Source organism: Phocoena phocoena, chromosome 1 (genome assembly GCF_963924675.1).
Source record: "Phocoena phocoena chromosome 1, mPhoPho1.1, whole genome shotgun sequence".
Classification (NCBI taxonomy): domain Eukaryota; kingdom Metazoa; phylum Chordata; class Mammalia; order Artiodactyla; family Phocoenidae; genus Phocoena; species Phocoena phocoena.
In genome coordinates, this window is record NC_089219.1 from 106,910,388 (window position 1) to 106,931,918 (window position 21,531).

Sequence of the window (21,531 nt, forward strand, 5' to 3'; positions counted from 1 at the left end):
AGGTCTGTCACTCAGCAGGGGGCACTAGTGTCCTTCCCATTTGGTCTGTGTGCTCCCTTCCATTGGCCTTTCTTATTCTTCCCTGTTTGTACAGTCTGGTTCTCCAGTTTGCTGGAGATTCTCTGAGCTATTACTATCCCTGGAATAAAGCATATTTCAGATGAAATGAGCCAGAATTTATTTCTGGTGGTTGCAGACAGAGAAAGGAGGGGAAAGGGGGAAAGCAGGGGAGGAAAGGAAGCTTCTTCCTGGAAGTTAGCTGGGTGCTGAGTTCCTTTGTTGTTGACTCCAAGATTCTCCAGAAGAGTCAACTTCCCCCTTAAGCCAAAGGCACCTTCAAGGATCAAGTTACACCACTCCTTGCTCTCTGGTTGAAAACACAAGTTAGCTGCTTTCTGCAGTCTTCCCCCTCCCCGCCCTCAGGTCTAACCCAGTCTTACCCAGTAAGAGAAAACCAACCAACCAACCTCTCTTCAAGCAAACAAGTCATCTTTCTATCCCTTATCTTGGTCATCAGCTTCTTTTTCAGAATCTTCATTTCTTGTATTCTGTATGGGGGGGGGGAAGGAAAAACATGGTCCCTGGGATACCACGAGATTGAAGTATAGAAGGACGTGCACAGAAAATGCACCGAGTAGCACTCTGAGATGAAACCCTGAATCTGTATGTCTATACACAAGATACATACATATATACTTGTATCCATTGTTTTACAACTTCTTTAATACTTAAAAAATTTTTGGATCAGCATAACACACGATCCCAGAATTCCTTTCCCCGGCGTGTAACGCAGGACAAAAGGTAAGAATTCGAGGAGACTGGCAAAATCCGGCTGTATCTCAGATAAAGGATAAGAGGCGTGTTACCTCGGCTAGGTGGGCTCCCGAAGTGGGCGGACATTGTGGCGTCACTTCCCCTTCAGCAGCCGGCCCGCCCATTGGTCATCTCGGCAGGGCGGGGACAGGGCGGGGGTTGGAGGAGAGGAGCCGCCTTAGAGGTCAAGAATGGGGCTTGGCTTATGTAAATCTTGCAGCTTATGGGTACAACAATTCCCCGCGAGCCACTTCCCGGGCTGTGGAAGTTTTCGGGAGAAGTTGCTTGGATTTTATTAGCAGAGTCGTTTGGAGGGGCTGAGAGGTGTGGAAGGGGAGGGGGTGCGGAGGGTGGGTGGGGAGCGTGTGTGTACAGTGTAGGCGTCTAAGGCTGTACGGGGAGGCGGGGAAATTATTTCATACTTACCTGGCAGGGGAAATACCATGATCATGAAGATGGTTTTTCCAAGATGAGGCTCACCCATTGCACTTCGGGTGTGCTGACGCTTGCGATTTCCCCAAATGTGGGAAACTCGACTGCATAATTTGTGGTAGTGGGGGACTGCGTGCGCGCTTTCCCCCTGCAATTGGTGGTTAATAGTAGAAATATTTTCTGTTGCTTGTATAATATGCGGCGCGGGTTTCTGTGTGTTTATTTCGGTCTTTGTAAACCCGTTAAAGAGTAGATACCGGGTTTTCATAATGGCATAGTGTTTGGGGGGGGGGTCCACCTGCTGGCGTGGGGGGTGTAGGCTCGTGCCCGGGTCCGCGAGAATCCCGCGTCTCGCGGAGTGGTGGGGGTCTGTGGGCCATGGCCGCGAGACGTGCGCGTCTGAAGCTTGTGCTGCGCGGGAAAAGGAGCCACGGCGGTAAAAGGTCCCCATATTTAAAAAAAAAAGTAGATGTTGTATGGGAAGAGTAGGCGCGGGCTTTATTTCTTTTTTTTGTGGGGAACCGCGTATCAACTTTCCAAGCAAGTGGTGAGGTGTTTACAGAAAGCGTGATTGAAAAATTATTTTAGTCCTTTAGTTTTTTAGTCTGATTGCTCCTTACTCCGCAGTAAAGAGGGTTTCCGCAGCTTTTTTTTTTTTTTTTTTTTTTTTTTTTACAAGTTGGCTTTCGCAATAAAAATCTCCCAGAAGTTTTGAAACACAGGTTTTTTTAAAAGGCGAGTAGTATGCGGGTTTTCCTGGCAGTGCAGTGGTTAAGGTTTCCCGCGCGGCGCGGAGTACGGGGGCGAGCGTACCAGGTGTCCCCGTCTTGGAATTATTGTACTCTCTGCACTTGAAGACTTTGCTCCGCAGCAACAAAAGCCACATCGTCAGAAAGTACGGCGATGAGTAGTAGCCACCGCTATCGCTTGCCGCAATAAGAAAAAAGTCCGCGCGTAGCAACGGCGACCCAACGCAGCCGGAAATCAGTGAAATTAATTTTTTAAAAAGTAAGAGACTAAGAGTCTGATGAAAAATGGTAGTGAGTTTATGCTGAGGAATGGGAAACTATGGGTCCAATTTATTGCTTGGAGAGTTTGCAGTCAATACGCACGAGGGCAAACTGAAATGGAGCCCAGTGGACCTTGTTGTAGTTGAGAGCACGGAGCAGACAGCAGGAAAACCGCAGGAGTTATCTTTCAGCAGACAGACTCACAGAGATGAGAAAGATACTGAAAGTAAATTAGAACTGCAAAGGAGAATCTGTTCATCGTGTAGCACAGTACGGAGCAGTGCGGCCGTAGGAGGAAACTCCCTCAGGGCAGGAGAAATCTTTGACAAGATCAGACTCACACAGGTCGTGCTTCTTACAAGCAGGTAGACTAAGGGGAAAAACAACAAAAATTCGTAATTGTACGCTGTATACCATCTTGCCTGAGTAGCGGACGCTGGTTAGCCCCAGACGGAGCGCTGCTCGGAACCACTTCGCAAATCCTAAAGCAATACCTTGAAACGATCAAGCTGTTTGCAAGTAACTTAACTGCATCCGTCAGCAAAGTTCAGCGTTTACAGGAACACAACTGTCCAGCTTCCAACAAGGCACCATTCACAATGCCTGCTCTATCAGAGATTTTGAGGTAGCCAAAGAGGCAGGAGGAATGACCCATAATGCAGAGACACATCGGTCATTTGCAAATGACCCAGAGCTGATACAGATGTTAGAATCACCAGAGGAGGACATTAAAACATTTATTCCACCTGTATTCCGTAACTTAAAACAGTTAAATGTACACACGGCAAAACATTAAAAAAAAAAAAAAAAAAAAGACCCGCTCTAACGTAAAGAGATGAAAACTACACTGTCTGAAAGGAAACGTACGTACTACAAGGGATTAACAATGAGCAATTCGAAAACACAGAAGAAAAAATTTTGAATAGGAATTGTCTTGACTTTGCAGAACACTTGGCGTAGAAAGCGACAGTCCCAAACGAAAGGGCGGAGGCGTCCTGAGATGGGGCGGTGAATACTCCGCGCGGGTGGTGCCATGGAGCTTGATTTATGACGTCGCAGCTTGAGTAAGGGATGGCCGCCACCCGTGTGCGTGTGCCTTCATCCTCTGGCAGTTGTCCTGGAACGTACAAGGCAGATGACTTAGTGAGGGCAGCCCTCAGGTGGTGCAAAGAGACCAGGGGGTACCAGGTAAAAACCGGGAGCAGGCGGAGATCAGCTGAGTGGAGATTTCGGGAAAGGGTCTCTGGGGAGGAACTGAAAGGGCAGACGCATAAAAGCGACAGCTGAGACCTCGCTCATCGCATTCTAAGACCAATCTTCGTCCCTGGGTGGGCTCGAACCACCAACCTTTCGGTTAACAGCCGAACGCGCTAACCGATTGCGCCACAGAGACGAGCGGCTGCGAGGTTTTCTTGTAATATCCTGGAGTCAGAATGTATTCCTCGTCCCTTCCAACGCCAGCGGAAAAGAGATTCAAATGTATCTTGTCCAACCTCGCTGGCGCCATAGACACTGAGTCTCGTCGTCGGGCACGTCCGGCCGTGGACACCGAGCCCGAGTGAGCTGGGGTCTCCGACGAAGCCACGCCGGGCCCACGACCATCCTCGCCTGCTCCTGGCTGCCTCGAAAGCGGCCCCTCTACACGAGACGACTGCCGCCTCTCTCGGGCTCAAGTCCTCCATCTCCCACTCGTGATCGGCCTCACCCGTCGCGCTCACCGCAAGTTCCCCTCCAGGCCCGGGTGGTCGTACGGGGGAAGGACAGCAATCGGCTGTGCCCCCACCGTTCTGCCCCCTCTGGGCGCCTCCAGAGAAGGGCTCCACGAGGCACAACCGGGAGTTTGTTCACCAGGCAGCCCCTCGCCCGGAGCAGGGCCTGGCATTCAGCAGTCGCCCAATAAATGCCTCGCGGAGGATGCATTCCGCCGCCGGGGCCCGGTGTGGTGGGTAGACCAAGAATTCTTATGCCACCTGTAAGGTTTTAGTCCTCGAGGAACCTAGATTTTTCAGATCAGCTGTTCTTCAAAACCTTTCTTCTAGCAGCTGATTTAGAACCAGATAAAAGTCCTAGAAAGGCCAGGAGGGCACCACCCCGTCCGGCTCTGAACTCCCCACCCAAGGCGGTGCTGCGGCCTCAGCCTGCGGGCGCAGGTGTCGGGTCTGAGAGCCGTGAAGCAGGAAAGCTGCAAAGGAGAAAGACGGCTGGGCTAACGTGGATCCGACCACAGCTCCGTAGGTCCCTGGTGGAGCACAGTGGTCGTGGTGTGATTGGTGCGGTGATGGGAGCCTGCCTGCTTGGGTATGAACTCGAATCCTAACAGAAATCCAGCCCGTGCCTGATCACCCCCGGCAACACCGTATGGTTCTACCTTTTGGACTTGGTGCCTTGCCCCCTACTGGCCACAGAGCAGGCGGGAGAGGTGGCGAGGCGCACACCTCATCGGAGGACTCCACGTTCTGAGGACGCCCAAGACTCCGCCCGAGACCCCCACGGCCTGGAGTCAGCATTCCCTCCAGCTGCGCCCTCGCTGACGCTCCCGGTGCCGCCCACTCTGAGGAGAGCGCCTGCGGCTCCAAGAACAAACTTCTCCGCTAACTGGGGGCATTTGGCTGGGTTCATTTGTTACATTGTGTTTTCGATGTCTAGAGGCGACATTTTAAAAATTAATTTTATAATGATTAAAAAAAATGAATGTGGTTCCCGACTCAAACCAAACACGGCATATTCACTACAGTCTAGCCTTGACTATAAGATCTGCGCGTGTCTCAAAGGCCTGGAGGGAGGTGGGTCAGGGATCCCTGCTCTCCTCAGACGCCGGAATCCGCAGCCCGGGCTCCCCTTTCTGGCTGAGCTTGGGATGAAAGGATGAGATTTCCTAGAGTCCAGGTTCAGCTCTTAGCCTAAGAGTGCCTTTTCGTGTCCAATGGAGACTTAGGAGCGAGCAGTTCTGAATAAAATGGGTATAAACTGGGATAGGATCCATTAATATTCGGAATAATAAATAGGGCACCTGAATACAATACAATACAGTACTGGCCATCCAGGTCTGGAACCCTCGACCCGAAAGCTAAGACGCTGTCACCCTGGCTGCTCAGCGACGTCACAGCCCCGCACCGCGACCCTTTACTCACAGGGACCAGCGCGCAGTTACAAGATGTGCGGTGCGAACCCCCCTTGCGGGGCAGGAGTCAGTGGGCGCAGCCTCTGCCTTTTGCCCCCGAGACCCAGGGTGACCCGACGAGGGGGTGCCACCGGCTCGGTCGCTGCGCCCCTGGGCGGCGGGGCCGGGGCCTCCGGTGGCCAACGACGGGCAGAGTCGCCAGGGTGCAGCGGGGACGCCGCGGGCTCGTCCCCTCACCTGCCCTCCACGTCCGCGTGGACCGCGCGGACCGCGCCTCTCCGGGACGCGGGAGCGGGAAAGCACGTCCCATCTGAGGAGTAAAAAATCCTTCTTCTAACTGAACAGAAAGGTCCCACCGAGATTTGAACTCGGATCGCTGGATTCAGAGTCCAGAGTGCTCACCATTACACCATGGAACCCTCTAGCGGCCGCTCCGCTGCTCCCTCCACTGAGCCAGGCCGCGCACAGCCCCGCGGGCCCAGGAGCGGCCTCCCGCCGGGCGCTCTCGTCGCTGCGCCCCGAGCCCACTTCCTCCGCGACGCCAGGAGGCGCCTGACTCGCCTGCCCTCGGCCGTCTCTTCAGGTTTGCTGGTCATAGAATGAGATGAAATCCATTCGGAGTGAACGACAGGGAATAACTTTTAGGGCTCCCCTAAATCCACCTGCTCTGCCGCCATTTCTAGAGTTTTCTGCCCTGAGGTAAAATTCCCGCGAGGAAAAAAAAAGTTCCTTTCCTCTTCTTTCCAAGTGTCCTCTTCCCGCTGCCCTGGGAGGTCTGAAGACCCTCAGGACAGCCCTTGGGACTTCGTGGGATTGCCTCCTCCTCCGCCTCCGATTCTACTCTCGAGAGCCCTCTCTTGCTGTCTTCCTCCTCATCTTTCCCGCTTCCTGCATCTGCTTTGCTATCATTCGTCCTCACTTTCCCTGCGCCCGCCCCAGTACACAGCTTAGGCTATAAGAACATGGGGAAGAGCGGCCACAGTGTGACAGGAAGGTGAGGAACATTTTCCATCAACGAGAGAAGCCCGACTGCTTCTCGGGTCAGGACCCTTTAGGGGACTTTGCTCGAGGGAGTGGCTGAGCGTCTATAGCCAGTGCTCGAGGCCTGGGCAGCGCGGGCCTTTTGCCCGCCCGGGACTACCCTGGAGCCGGGGTGACTCCAAGATGAAGAACTTTGGGTTCGGCGCAGCTCCTGGGAGATTGGTCAAATGCCACGAAAGTGAACCGTCAGCACTCTTCTCCTTTAGACCTTCAATTGGGAATAATCAGTGGCTCATATCGCCCCCTCGTGGCTACATCCAGTACCGCGCACAATGATGGGGTGCAGTAGATACCGGAAAATTCAAAGAACGCTGGGCGATACTCAGGACTTTGAAATTAAAAGTCCGACAAACTACCGACTAAAATACATTCATGGAGGGGAAAAAAGCATGCTCCTCCCTTTTGGCTACAAGCCAAAAAAGGGCTTGAAAAAGCAACTTTCTAATGTTTTAGGATTCAGGCAGAAGAAAGATGAATGGGTCATAGAATGTCCCACCTTTCGCAGCCAGCCTTCTCATTTTAAAATTTCCAGTGGCCCAGAGACTCTGCTGTAGGTCTCCCACCACCATCTGTGCACAACCCAACATCTGAGCGTCTGGACACTCATAACTCTTGAGTAGAGAGTGGGATCTTACACTCATTGTGTGGAAAGGGAGAGAAGAAGAGAAAAGGTCTTGCCCCTTAGACTGAAGTATATTAGTCAGATTCAGTGGGGAATTATAAATGAGCCAGAGCTGTGGTTTATGTCCTGTTAACAGCGGTTACTCTTAGGGAAGTTAGTGTGGAGGAGAAGAATTGAAATTTTTCCTGGTACATTCTTTTATCATGTAACTTACAAAGAATATATACAGGTGTAGCTTGGGTCTAAGAAAGAAAGGAAAAGAAAAAATGAAAGAAAGATGCTTCAGATGCCAGCGCAGAGGCAATTTAATTGGGGAGGGGGAAGGAGAGCCTCTTTGGGGAGAGAACTCGGAGAGGGTGCCAGAATTCTGAGAAGATCCCTGGGGATAAAGCTGGAGCTGCACTAGGACCAACTGGGGCAGAGGAAGGAGGTTTGGCTGCTGGGCTGAGCAGCATTCGCCTACAGCTGGGTTCTTCTGGGATCTATCCCTGCCCTCATACTCTCCTCTAAATCAGATGGCTCTCAAAACCACGCTCCCCCTCCTAACGCTGTCTGTGCTTGTGAAATGAGTGTGATCACAAAGGTTGATGATTTCATAATGATTGGACCCCATTTCCCATACTTAAGAATGACCAGTTAATACATAACATACCTAGAGTACTTTGCAGCCATAAATGTGAGGAATATCTCTATGAATCAATATGGATTTATTTCCAGAATGTGTTTTTATGTGGAAAACAAAAGGCAAGGTACAAAAGAGCAGGTACACAGTGTTACCAATCCCGGTCTTTGGACTTTTCAGTCAATAGAAATTGATGAGGCCAGATGAGAATTTCAGGCAAGGCTTTACTGGGGCTTGTGCTGCAGCACAAGGGAGTGAAACCTAGAAACAGGTGCCCTTGATTGCTCCCAGAGAGAAGCTGCTTGGGTCGTTAAAAGGAGTAACAACAGGGGCAGTCCATGGATTGGTCAGGGGACCTAGTTTAGGTGGTCTGCCCACCCCCTTGGTGGTGTTGTGTGCAGGGATCAGGTGCAGTACCCTGCTTTTGCTCCAGGCACCTCAGAAATGGCAGTTGGTTTGTGGCCTTTTTGTAGCGTATTGTTCATAATTGTCCCAACAGTGAAGGTGTGCAGTTATTTTTAGTCAATTATAGCTTCTTTGTATTCTGTTGCTCTAGGAGATGTTTGTCCAGGTGCAAGCCCTCCAGTAAAGGGTCCTAGGTCCCAGCCTATCTCAACAGAATGCTATCTTTTATGTAAGGAAAAGGGGAAATAGATATGCTTATCTTGCAGGAAGGATAGGCCAGAAACTAATGAAAATGTTTTTATCTAGGGTTGCACAGGAATGGAGTCTAAGATATGGAGATGAGAGGGGATTTTTTCTAAGTGTATCTTACAGTTTTCATTTTTTAAACGATGTCACTGTTTTACATATTCCAAAAGAGGATGAAAAAGCTAATCTTAAAATTTAAAAATAAAAGCAAAACAAAAGAATTTAATTATATATCAAATGATAGTATAACCACATAGAATATAATTAATTCAAGTAAATTTTGAAAGCAGTGCTTGTCTGTACACCCATAGTGGGATATATCCTAAGGACATCTTGAACTTTACTTAATAGGTTTAAGGTTGGTCGTAGAATTGGTATAATAATTCTGAAGCTGTCTTGTGTGTATAGTAGGATAGAGCAAATAAGTAAAAATGTTGATATTGTCAGGAATCAAGGTTATCAACTTGGGAGATGGAGGACAAAATTGTGAAATGGGAGGAGCTGAGGAAGAACCTTATAGTGTTGGATTGGAATTGGAGATAGCCGTATCAACTAATTGGTACCGAGTCCAAGCTCTCCTACCATGTACTGCACAACAGGCCAGTAAATTGAGAGATGAGTTGTTAGGACAAGAAAAAGCGACTTGATTCAGAAAGCCAGCAGACAGAGAAGATGGCAGACTAATGTCCCAAAGAACCGTCCTATGGAGTTAGAATTCAGGCTTCTTTTATACTGAAAGGGGAGGGAAAGTGATGGGTTACTGAAAATTTCTTGGTGCCAGAATCATTTGTTCTTGCAGCTGTCTGAGTAGGTCTGATCACAGTGTTCCTATAAACCTCCAACAAGACATTATGCCTTTTAAAGTTCAGAGCCTTGAGAATGGGCTGTCTTTATATTTCAGGCTATAGGCAACATTATTTTAGTTATTAACTTGTAGCAAAAGCAATAGAATACAAAGTTTAAAGTAAAAGAACCAGATCCAATCTGGAGTCAAATTTGTTCTTCCCTATTACAAAATGATACCCACTGATAAGGTCTAGAAGCAGTGATACCTCACAGCAATGAGCTCATCTAGTGGTCAGTTTCTAAATACCATTTGTCTGGGATCCCTTGTAGAAATGCCTGATTTTGTGTTGGGGGAGAAAAGTATAAGTGAGCCTGCAACATTTTGTTGTGTCCAAAGACTAGTAGAGACATGTCAAAAGATCACAGAAGCCAGCCTGAAAAGTTCCCCTGTTTAAACTGGAGACCAATGCATCAAAAAGAATAATGATTATATTATTACATACTGAATGAGAGAGGAATCCATATAATATATATGTAGTATACACATAGTATAATCCATGTGCTATTCTTAAAGAAAAGATGGAGGAGGGAAAGCTGTATTTTATAGAAGAATAGCAGTTAATAAGTGTGGAAGGAAAAATAAGGTTGTTTGTTAGAGTCCATGTTTACAAGAAATGATTAAGTTTTCATTTTTGCAGGGGGGAACCAAAGCTAAACTGGGTGACCACAGGTTTTCTGTTTATCTCAGGTTTTAGATGTGTTTATTTTCTTGACTGCAGATGGTGTAAATGTTTATTCATAATGGTGAAAGGGCAAAATGTCAGTTTTACTACCCTAGTTCCTCTCTGTAGTCAGATTTCTACCTGTAAGGCATGGTTCCATTCACCTAAGTGCTTGGCAATTTTCTGGTTCAATACAATTATTTTGAATTTTTATTTTATTTGACAAGTTTTATTTGCATAGATGTAAAAAGAAATGTTGATTAATGCCCATAAACATCCTTGTTAACATATAGTTAATATAATTAGATACTAAGGCTATGAGTTAACTTCTTTCTGGAAGCCTTGTAAAGCCTCTGGGGTTGTAATTTATTTTGGAGGGAATGCAAGAAGTATTTTATTCTCTTACCAGTTTTACTGAGATCAAGAACTAATAATTATCCAGACTACCTCTACCAGGATTTATCTGTTGCACCTAAAACTGTATGGGTCCTCTTTCCCTAAGATCCCCATACTTGTCAATGTTGTGGCCTATAGAAAGGGACATCTTTTAGTATCTGTAAGCCTGGGATTCCATAAGCCGTATACCAGGTAAGAGACCATTTTTCTGAAAGGACTTTGTAGGCATCATTTCTATAAGTGAAGTATGGCTCTTATGCCTTAAAGTGAGTTTGCACACCAAATTTAACAAGATCTGTTGCATGGTCATATATTACAATGTAATTACAATATAATATATTATTATGTTCTGGTAGGAAGAATAAGGATTCTTACTGAATATTTGTAAGTAACTACAAGATCATGAAAAATAAAGGAATTTAATAAAAGCATTTTCCATTATGTTTAACTATTGTTACATTATGCTGAATAGTTTTGTAAGCCAATCAACACATATGTTTTTTTTTTTCTTGGCCGTGCCACGTGGCATGTGGGATCCTAGTTCCCAGACCAGGGATCGAACCTGTGTCCCCCTGCAGTGGAAGCATGGAGTCCCAACCACTGGACCACCAGGGAATTTACCATATTATTTTCTATAGAGTCATTATTCTTAGATTTTCTTGATGTTTAATTGGCTTACAGTCTATAGTAAGACTTCCCCAGGATGTCTTTTCAGTATTCCAAAGACTCAGGTATCATGAAATACCTTTTAAACAATGTTTCATTTCAGTTTGTACAAATAGACCCTGTTAAATTGAGGAATCAAGGTATATTAAAAAGAAAAAGAGTTTTCTCATATGCACACTAAAGAGAATATTAACCACAATTTGATTAGTTCTTTTGGTACATTTAGACCCAGTAATTAATTCATGTTTTGTTGATCTTGGGTAAATAATCTACTTCCTTACAAAGTCATCTGCTTCTGGGTAAAAGAGTCCTGGAAATCCTTGCAGGAATCCTTGTACAAGTTGGAGTTACTTGCACAGTCTGACAAATGTCTGTCTGAGGTGATGATGTTAGCTTACACTGGAAGCTGTACCCATGAGTCTATTTCCTGTACTATTAACAGTTAAGACTAGATACAGTCTTTTACTGAGGCTCTTTTGATGTTTCTTTCAGAAGCCTCAATTTCTCTCTAATCTGTAGTTTGTAGGAGGGACATTGCATAAGGGAAAAGCAAAAATCACTCTGTATGAAAAGACTGAATGGCTCTGGATAATTCTATATTATAACCAAAAATCTCAGTATGGCTAAAAGTGCAGTTGCCTATAGAAATATACACAAAACGAATTAATTAGAATTTAATCATTGATTACCCTGAGACTTGCATCAATTAAGCCATTAAGTTATGTCCTCCTTGCTAACATAGGGAGTTTGACAGCATTCATGATTGGGGGTATGCAGGTAAAATGGTGTTCAATCTCTCTCTCTCTCCCTCTCCCTCTCCCTCCCCCTCCCCCCTCTCCACCCACATACAACTGCCTTATTTGTACAGATTTACTATAAATAGCTTTATGCATTTAGTAAGTTACAAGCCAATAAATTCAACTGAGCAGTTGTGAAGTCTAACATGCAAGAGCTTGACTTAAACTTAGACAGTGATTCACGATATTTCTGACATGTCTTCAACTGGTGAAAGAGAATATTTGGTTTCCTTCTTATTTTCAACGTGTTATTTGACTATCTTCCCAATGAACATATTTCATGTTCTTCTTTACCATTCTTGTTTTTGCTTTTGGATCAGAAGCAATATGACTTGCATATACTTAAGCCCAAATAAAGCTCTTATATTTCTGTTGAACAGTTTCAATGCCTGTCAACATATTTTGCTGAAAAGTCAAGATTTTCAAGTCTACCTTGGTTATATTTAATTTCAGCTTCCTGCTGACAGCATCCCTAGATCTGACAGGGTGTGTTGTGTGGATTTGTCACCATAAGCTCCTCTAAACTAAAGGCTTCTTTGCATAATTGTGTTCATTGATGTATAGTTCTACAAGTTTACGCTATGCTTCTTTGTCCCCAACCCAGATTCTTCTAAATACTCATTCATGTTAATTCTGAACAGCTTTCACATTTCCCCAGGGTGTTTGAATTTCAATTTTATGTTTTCTTATAAAAGTATCAGCTGGATCTTTTGTAAAATTGGGTCACATACCTATATAACATCATTATATCTTTCCATGGTGTCAGATTTCACTTGACTCTGTGACTGCCAGGAAACTTCAACTCCTGAAGGCAAAACAATGCCAAGGCATACTGACCATAGCCTAGGGCTGCAATCATTACCTATTCACATATTATCCAACTACCATCTCCAACCATAGAAGCATATTCACTAATTAACTCTTAAACTTTTACCATTTGACCACTATTTCAGGAAATTTGTTCTTTCCTTTTTTTCATTTTATCTCACATCTTCTTCCTAAAGCTCAAATCTTCTAAAAGATAAGACCTTTGTCATCTTTCCAGGATCTAAAGGCAGCTGTGCACTTTCCCTGGAGAATTTTAAAAATTATAATCTTGTGATCATTTTGTTTTTCATGTCATCATTCTTTTTTTTTTGAATTTTATTTTTTTATACAGTAGGTTCTTATTAGTTATCCATTTTATACATATTAGTGTATACATGTCAATCACAATCTCCCAATTCATCACACCACACCACCACTACCCCCCTTCCACTTTCCCCCGTTGGTGTCCATAGGTTTGTTCTCTACATCCGTGTTTCTCTTTCTGCCCTGCAAACCGGTTCATCTGTACCATTTTTCTAGCTTCCACATATATGCATTAATATACAATATTTTTATTCTCTTTCTGACTTACTTCACTCTGTATGACAGTCTCTAGATCCATCCACGTCTCTACAAATGACCCAATTGCGTTCATTTTTATAGCTGAGCAATATTCCATTGTATATATGTACCACATCTTCTTTATCCATTCGTCTGTCGATGGGCATTTAGGTTGCTTCCACGACCTGGCTATTGTAAATACTGTTGCAATGAACATTGGGGTTCATGTGTCTTTTTGAGTTATGGTTTTCTCTGGGTATATGCCCAGTAGTGGGATTGCTGGGTCATATGGTAATTCTATTTTTATTTTTTTAAGGAACCTCCATACTGTTCTCCATAGTGGGTGTATCAATTTACATTCCCACCAGCAGTGCAAGAGGGTTCCCTTTTCTCCACACCCTCTCCAGCATTTGTTGTTTGTAGATATTCTGATACTGCCCATTCTAACTGGTGTGAGGTGATACCTCATTGTAGTTTTGATTTGCGTTTCTCTAATAATTAGTGATTTTGAGCAGATTTTCATGTGCATCTTGGCCATCTGTATGTCTTCTTTGGAGAAATGTCTATTTAGGTCTTCTGCCCATTTTTGGATTGGGTTCTTTCTTTTTTTAATATTGAGCTGCATGAGCTGTTTATATATTTTAGAGATTAATTCTTTGTCCATTGATTCATTTGCAAATATTTTCTCCCATTCTGAGGGTTGTCTTTTCATCTTGTTTATGGTTTCCTTTGCTGTGCAAAAGCTTTTAAGTATCATTAGGTCCCATTTGTTTATTTTTGTTTTTATTTCCATTACTCTAGGAGGTGGATCAAAAAAGATCCTTGCTGTGATTTATGTCAAAGAGTGTTCTTCCTATGTTTTCTTCTAAGAGTTTTATAGTGTCCAGTCTTACATTTAGGTCTCTAATCCATTTTGAGTTTATTTCTGTGTATGGAGTATGGTGTTAGGGAGTGTTCTAATTTCATTCTTTTAAATGTAGCTGTCCAGTTTTCCCAGCACCACTTATTGAAGAGACTGTCTTTTCTCCATTGTATATCCTTGCCTCCTTTGTCATAGATTAGTTGACCATAGGTGCATGGGTTTATCTCTGGGCTTTCTATCTTGTTCCATTGATCTATATTTCTGTTTTTGTGCCAGTACCATATTGATTAGATTACTGTAGCTTTATATCATTATCTGAAGTCAGGGAGTCTGATTCCTCCAGCTCCATTTTTTTCCCTCAAGACTGCTTTGGCTATTTGGGGTCTTTTGTGTCTCCATACAAATTTTAAGATTATTTTCTTCTAGTTCTGTAAAAAATGCCATTGGTAATTTGATACGGATTGCACTGAAACTGTAGATTGCTTTGGGTAGTATAGTCATTTTCACAATATTGATTCTTCCAATCCAAGCATATGGTATATATCTCCATCTGTTGGTATCATCTTTAGTTTCTTTCATCAGTGTCTTATAGTTTTCTGCATACAGGTCTTTTGTCTCCCTAGGTAGGTTTATTCTTAGGTATTTTATTCTTTTTGTTGCAATGGTAAATGGGAGTGTTTCCTTAATTTCTCTTCCAGATTTTTCATCATTAGCGTATAGGAATGCAAGAGATTTCTGTGCATTAATTTTGTATCCTGCAACTTTACCAGATTCATTGATTAGCTCTAGTAGTTTTCTGGTAGCATCTTTAGGATTCTCTATGTATAGTATCATGTCATCTGCAAATAGTGACAGTTTTACTTCTTCTTTTCCAATTTGTACTGCTTTTATTTCTTTTTCTTCTCTAATTGCCATGGCTAGGACTTTCAAAACTATGTTGATTAATAGTGGTGAGAGTGGACATCCTTGTCTTGTTCCTGCTCTTAGAGGAAATGCTTTCAGTTTTTCACCATTGAGAATGATGTTTGCTGTGGGTTTGTAATATATGGCCTTTATTATGTTGAGGTAGTTTCCCTCTATGCCCACTTTCTGGAGAGTTTTTATCATAAATGGGTGTCGAATCTTGTCAATTTGTTCTTCTTTCTCTAGTTCCTTTAGGTGTAAGTTTAGGTTGTTTATTTGAGACTTTTCTTGTTTCTTGAAGTAGGCTTGTATTGCTATAAATTTCCCTCTTAGAACTGCTTTTGCTGCATCCCATAGGTTTTGGATTGTTGTGTTTTCGTTGTAATTTGTCTCTAGGTATTTTTTGATTTCCTCTTCAATTTTTCCAGTGATCTCTTTGTTATTTAGTAACGTATAGTTTAACCTCCATTTGTTTACTTTTTTACATTTTTTCCCCCTGTAATTGATTTCTAATCTCATAGCGCTGTGGTCAGAAAAGATGCTTAATATGATTTCAGCTTTCTTAAATGTACTGAGGTTTGATCTGTGACCCAAGATGTGATCTATCCTGGAGAATGTTCCATGCGCACTTGAGAAGAAAGTGCAATCTGCTGTTTTTGGATGGAATGTCCTATAAATATCAATTAAATCTAGCTGGTCTATTGTGTCATTTAAAGCTTGTGTTTTCTTATTAATTTTCTGTTTGTATGATCTGTCCATTGGTGTAAGTGAGGTGTTAAAGTCCTCCACTATTATGGTGTTACTGTCGATTTCCTCTTTTATAGCTGTTAGCAGTTGCCATATGTATTGAGGTGCTCCTATGTTGGGTGCATATATATTTACAATTGTTATATCTTCTTCTTGGATTGATCCCGTGATCATTTTGTAGTGTTCTTCCTTGTCTCTGGTAACATTCTTTATTTTGAAGTCTATTTTATCTGATATAAGTATTGCTACTCCAGCTTTCTTTTGATTTCCCTTTGCATGGAATATCATTTCCATCCCCTCACCTTCAGTCTGTATGTGTCCCTAGGTCTGAAGTGGGTCTCTTGTAGACAGCATATATATGGGTCTTGTTTTTGTATCCATTCAGCAAGCCTGTGTCTTTTGGTTGGAGCATTTAATCCATTCACGTTTAAGGTAATTATCGATATGTATGTTCCTATTACCATGTTCTTAATTGTTATGGGCTTATTTTTATAGGTCCTTTTCTTCTCTTGTGGTTCCCACTTAGAGAAGCTCCTTTAGCATTTGTTGTAGAGCTGGTTTGGTGGTGCTGAATTCTCTTAGCTTTTGCTTGTCTGTAAAGCTTTTGATTTCTCCATCAAATCTGAATGTGATCCTTGCCAGGTAGAGTAATCTTGGTTGTATGTTCTTCCCTTTCATCACTTTAAGTATATCATGCCACTCCCTTCTGGCTTGTAGAGTTTCTGCTGAGAAATCAGCTGTTAACCTTATGGGATTTCCCTTGTATGTTATTTGTCTTTTTTCCCTTGTTGCTTTCAATAATTTTTCTTTGTCTTTAATTTTTGTCAATTTGATTACTATGTGTCTTGGTGTGTTTCTCCTTGGGTTTATCCTGCTGGGGATTCTCTGTCCTTCCTGGACTTCGGGGGCTATTTCCCTTCCCATGTTAGGGAAATTTTTGACTGTAATCTCTTCAAATATTTTCTCAGGTCCTTTCTCTCTCTCTTCTCCTTCTGGGACTCCTATAATGTGAATGTTGTTGCATTTAATGTTGTCCCAGAGGTCTCTTAGGCTGTCCTCATTTCTTTTCATTCTTTTTTCTTTATTCTGTTCCATGGCAGTGAATTCCACCATTCTGTCTTCCTGGTCACTTACCCATTCTTCTGCCTCAGTTTTTCTGCTATTGATTCCTTCCAGTGTATTTTTCATTTCAGTTATTGTATTGTTCATCTTTATTTGTTCTTTAATTCTTCTAGGTGCTTGTTAAACATTTCTTGCATATTCTTGATCTTTGCCTCCAGTTTTTTCCCAAGGTCCTGGATCATCTTCATTATTCCCAATTCTTCTTCTGGAAGGTTGCCTATCTCCAATTCATTTAATTGTTTTTCTGGGGTTTTATCTTGTTCCTTCATCTGGTACATAGCCCTCTGCCTTTTCATCTTGTTTATCTTTCTGTGAATGTGGTTTTTGTTCCACAGGCTGCAGGACTGTAGTTCTTCTTGCTTCTGCGGTCTGCCCTCTCGTGGATGAGGCTATCTAAGAGGCTTGTACAAGTTTCCTAATGGGAGGGACTGGTGGTTGATAGAGCTGGGTGTTGCTCTGGTGGGGAGAGCTCAGTAAAACTTTAATCTGCTTGTCTGCTGATGGATGGGGCTGTGTTCCCTCCCTGTTGGTTGTTTGGCCTGAGGCAACCCAATACTGGAGACTACCCGGCTCTTTGGTGGGCCTAATGGCAGACTCTGGGAGGGCTCACGCCAAGGAGTACTTCCCAGAACTTTTGATGCCAGTATCCATGTCCTCATGGTGAGACACAGCCAACCCCTGCCTCTGCAGGAGACCCTCCAACACTAGCAAGTAGGTCTGGTTCAGTCTCCTATGAGGTCATTGCTCCTTCCCCTGGGTCCCGATGCACACACTACTTTGTGTGTTCCTTCCAAGGGTGGAGTCTCTGTTTCCCCCAGTCCTGTCAAAGTCCTGCAATCAAATCCCACTAGCCTTCAAAGTCTGATTCTCTAGGAATTCCTCCTCCTGTTGACGGACCCCCAGGCTGGAAAGCCTGATGTGGGGCTCAGAACCTTCACTCCAGTGGGTGGACTTCTGTGATATAAGTGTTCTCCGGTTTGTGAGTCACCCACCCAGCAGTTATGGAATATGATTTTATTGTGATTTTGCCCCTCGTACTGTCTCATTGTGGCTTCTCCTTTGTCTTTCAATGTGGGTATCTATTTTGGTGAGTCCCAGTGTCTTCCTGTCGATGATTGTTCAGGAGTTAGTTGTGATTCCTGTGTGCTCTCGCAGGAGGGAGTGAGCACACATCCTTCTACTCTGCCCTATTGAACCAATCTCCTATGTCATCATTCTTAATGCCAGTCCTTTTATCCTGAATCGTCGCAAAATAGCTTGCCTGGCTTAAGTTCTAAAAAAATTTAGGTGTGTGATATTTTGGACAAGTAAAATGCAGCTTTGTTCCCACATTAAAACTACAATTGAACCATATATTATGATGGATTATTTTCTTTATTTCTCACAATTACTGACTTAAAACACCAATTTGTTTAATTTTTCCCACAGTCTTGAGGATATCTGATAATACAAAATATAGAATCTCCCTAATGCACAGCCTTACCTGTCAAGGAGTTATCATTGAGCTTTGTTTTTTATAGTCTATGTCTTAAAAATAGTGGGCTTTTTTCGAATATCTTTTCTCAAACAATACATGTGCCTCTTTCTCTCCCTCCTTCACCCTGATGTTGTTTCAACACCTGTCATTTCTTCCTTCTTATTGAGAAACTCTGTCCTAGTTATTCTGTTCCCCATTCCCATGTTTCAAAGCATTTTTCCTTGATGTCACACCAGTCACTAAGCTTCCTGCTCTGAGACTGTAGAATCCTGAGAAACCTAATTTAGGGGCTGAGCTAATCACTGGTCATCCAGGAGATAATTCTTCAGATTTTGAACTACGTATTTACTTTGCTTCTTCAGTGGTGGTATAAGAATGACCTAGGAAATTTGTGGAAGAAAGAAGCGTCCTGTGCCCTATCCCTATGCCCAGAGAGTATTAACAAGTTCCTCATGTGATTTTGGTGTAAATGATCCCTAGGTCTGCAGCCCATGCACCAAGGATTGGAGAAAAAGGAATTCATATTAACTGAGTGACTTCTCAGACACTGAACTTAGTAGTTTGTCTGTTTGTCTGTCTGTCTAGCCACACACACACACACACACACACACCCATACATACACAAACACACACACATATTTAAAATCATCCAAAAGATCTATACGTAATGTTATATTCTCTATTTTGTAAAATGGGATAATGAGGCTCAAAGAGATTAAATAAATTGTCTACTATTGCATATTTAGTTAGTGGTAGATCTGGTATTCAAATCCAATAATATCTTTTCCAAATCCATGGTTTTATTTCTTCAATCCAGCCCCAGTAAAGGATTTTGTGAGGAATACACTTGGAACTAAGGAATATTGGTAAAAATTAGCTGTTAATAAAATAAAAGTTCATAATGACTTTTATTCATTCATTCAACAAGTATTTATTGACTATTCTATGTGGCAGGGACTTGTAAGGACATGGGGGGAACAAGACAGGTCCTACACACACAAAGATTGTCTTCTAACAGCCAAACATTATATAGATAATTACTAAATATATTGTAATTGTAATGAGTGATAATTATTATTTACGTGTTCCTTCATCTAGTTTCATCAACTAGGGATGGAAAGCTGACTGAGCATAAAAAATAGACCCATGGAATCCATGAGAATATATTTTTCCTTGGCAGGAATCTTCTGATTTTTTCATCTTAAAAGTGAGAAAATCACTGTTTATTCCACTCTGACATTCTAATATGAAGCTGTATGGCACAGTGCAAAGAGCACTAACCTGGAAGTCTTGAGGTTCCCAGATTTATAAAGGTACCTCTGCCACCAACAAGCTGTGGGAGCTCTAGCAAGTTTCTTAATCTTTGTAAGTCTCAGTTTCTTCATCTATAAAATTAGGTTATTGTCCTTCATTTTTCCAGTTTTGCAAGTTCCCTATAGAGGAACGGCCCCGCCATGCTGCCCTGGAAACCTTTGTATTCACATAGTTCACACAGGCTTAAATTGCAGCTAATCTGAGTTTTGGCAGAATGCGTTTTTATCCTCTGGAATGCAAGAGGATGGGAGGCTTGTGAGAAGTTGCCTTGAAGATCCCACTAGTCTCCCTGTTCCCCTGTTAATCTCTCATGAGATAGATTATCAACACCTACCAGGTTTTGATGAGATATGATGCTTTCTGCCTGCTTTTCTCAAGGTACAGCTGAGACTACAAAACCAATTCGTTCCAGTCTAGAATTGGCTCCTCAGCAGTGGGTGTCCTACAACTCACATTGCAGTCGTCAGCCCCTTTTGTTTTGGTGTTGTACTTTTTGATATGTAAGACAACGGCCCAGGGAGCTTGTACGTTTGACTACTCTTTTTTCACTGTCTATATAAGTAATAAACTGCATCTAAAAGTGGCTCATTGTATTTTTGCCAGCTGAGTCAGTCAGGCCTTGGTCTTATCTTGTGTGCTTGACAGTTTATTCCTGCTCCAGTGTTCTCTTTGAGCTGTGATGAACTCAGTGTGTGTTAAACGGTCATTAGGAACTGCAACCAAGACCAGGCCGTAGTCCTTGGTGTATGTATTTGCTGAAAAAACATTATGCTTAGCCTATGCCCTGAGAACATATAACTGAGGAACTAGCTGGAAGAGTGTCTACATGTTTAGAGAATTATAAAAGCATGTTGAAGGATGAGCTGATGGTAGTCTTTTGGTAGCCAAAGGGGATGAAAATAAGGACAGTATTCAGGCTAGGTTAGGAAAGCTTGAGGGGAAAATAAGAAATGCCTACAACAATATCCAACTCCTTAAGGGGCAGCCCAAGCTGAGTGGTGTGGTCTGAGAGAATAGCTTACCCCACAGTGAATTGTGCACCTGGCCAAGGAGGTCCACAGAATGGACCCAGGGCTCATTATACTGCTGGGGAGCATCACCTCCAGGGGGAGGAGGATGTAATCATGAGGCTGCACACTTCAGAATTCAACCTTGGGGCTGTCCTTACAGTAGATGCCTACCAAATAACTTTTGGATTAGCAGGAATGAAAGATGCTTGAAGATGTATAATGAATTTTACCTTAATGGATCTTCTTCATAGGATCAGAAGGGGCTAAGGAAAAAGGATCATTGCATGTAAAGAAATATAGTAATAATCATTTTCTTCTGTACTTTCAGTTTACAAAGGTGTTTTTTTGTTTTTTTTTTTTTTGTTTTTTTTTTTTGCCGTACGCAGGCCTCTCACTGTTGTGGCCTCTCCTGTTGCGGAGCACAGGCTCTGGACGCGCAGGCTCAGCAGCCATGGCTCACGGGCCTAGCCGCTCCACGGCATGTGGGATCCTCCTGGACAGGGTCACGAACCCGTGTCCCCTGCATCAGCAGGCAGACTCTCAACCACTGTGCCACCAGGGAAGCCCAACAAAGGTTTTTATACACATTGTTTCATGAATATTTATTGAGTAATTAATTTCCTGACTCCATGCTAGGCACTGGAGTCACAGAGTCAGTCAAGTTCTCCAAATTGGTAGGAAATAAGTCTCAAAAACAGATACTTTTATCAGAATGTGGCAACTGTCCTAACCTTTGGATATTATAGCAGCATAGAGGAGGGGCATGTAGTACAAGACAAGAACATGTCTTGCTAATGGGAAGGTGAAACAGTGAGAATTTTCAAGGACAATCCTATTCTCATCATAGTTCACCACAGGCGAATGTCCTCAAGAATGGATGGTATAAGTCAGGGTCTTTCTAAGGAAGGGTCTTTGCTGAATCTTTGAAGAATGAAAAGAATCCCTCAGAGGATTCTTGGTATAAAAATGCAGGAGCTAAAAGCCATCTAAATTTTAAAAGGAGAAGTAAATTATCTCTGTTCACAGATGACATGATCTCATATGTAAGA

General features: G+C 43.1%; 3 non-coding genes and 1 pseudogene across 3 annotated transcripts; 1 reads left to right on the forward strand and 3 right to left on the reverse strand.

Annotated features, from left to right (window-relative positions):
- The first annotated feature begins 1,231 nt into the window (after nucleotides 1–1,231).
- Nucleotides 1,232–1,395, forward strand: LOC136140507 (U1 spliceosomal RNA). Its single transcript, XR_010657625.1, has one exon. It is a non-coding gene; the product is annotated as a U1 spliceosomal RNA (small nuclear RNA).
- A 2,179-nt stretch (nucleotides 1,396–3,574) lies between these two features.
- Nucleotides 3,575–3,648, reverse strand: TRNAN-GUU (transfer RNA asparagine (anticodon GUU)). Its single transcript has one exon. It is a non-coding gene; the product is annotated as a tRNA-Asn (tRNA).
- Nucleotides 3,649–5,723: 2,075 nt separating this feature from the next.
- TRNAQ-CUG (transfer RNA glutamine (anticodon CUG)) lies at nucleotides 5,724–5,795 on the reverse strand. The gene has a single exon. It is a non-coding gene; the product is annotated as a tRNA-Gln (tRNA).
- Nucleotides 5,796–11,919: 6,124 nt separating this feature from the next.
- LOC136135858 (ER membrane protein complex subunit 2 pseudogene) lies at nucleotides 11,920–13,009 on the reverse strand (annotated as a pseudogene).
- Between the last annotated feature and the right edge of the window lie 8,522 nt (nucleotides 13,010–21,531).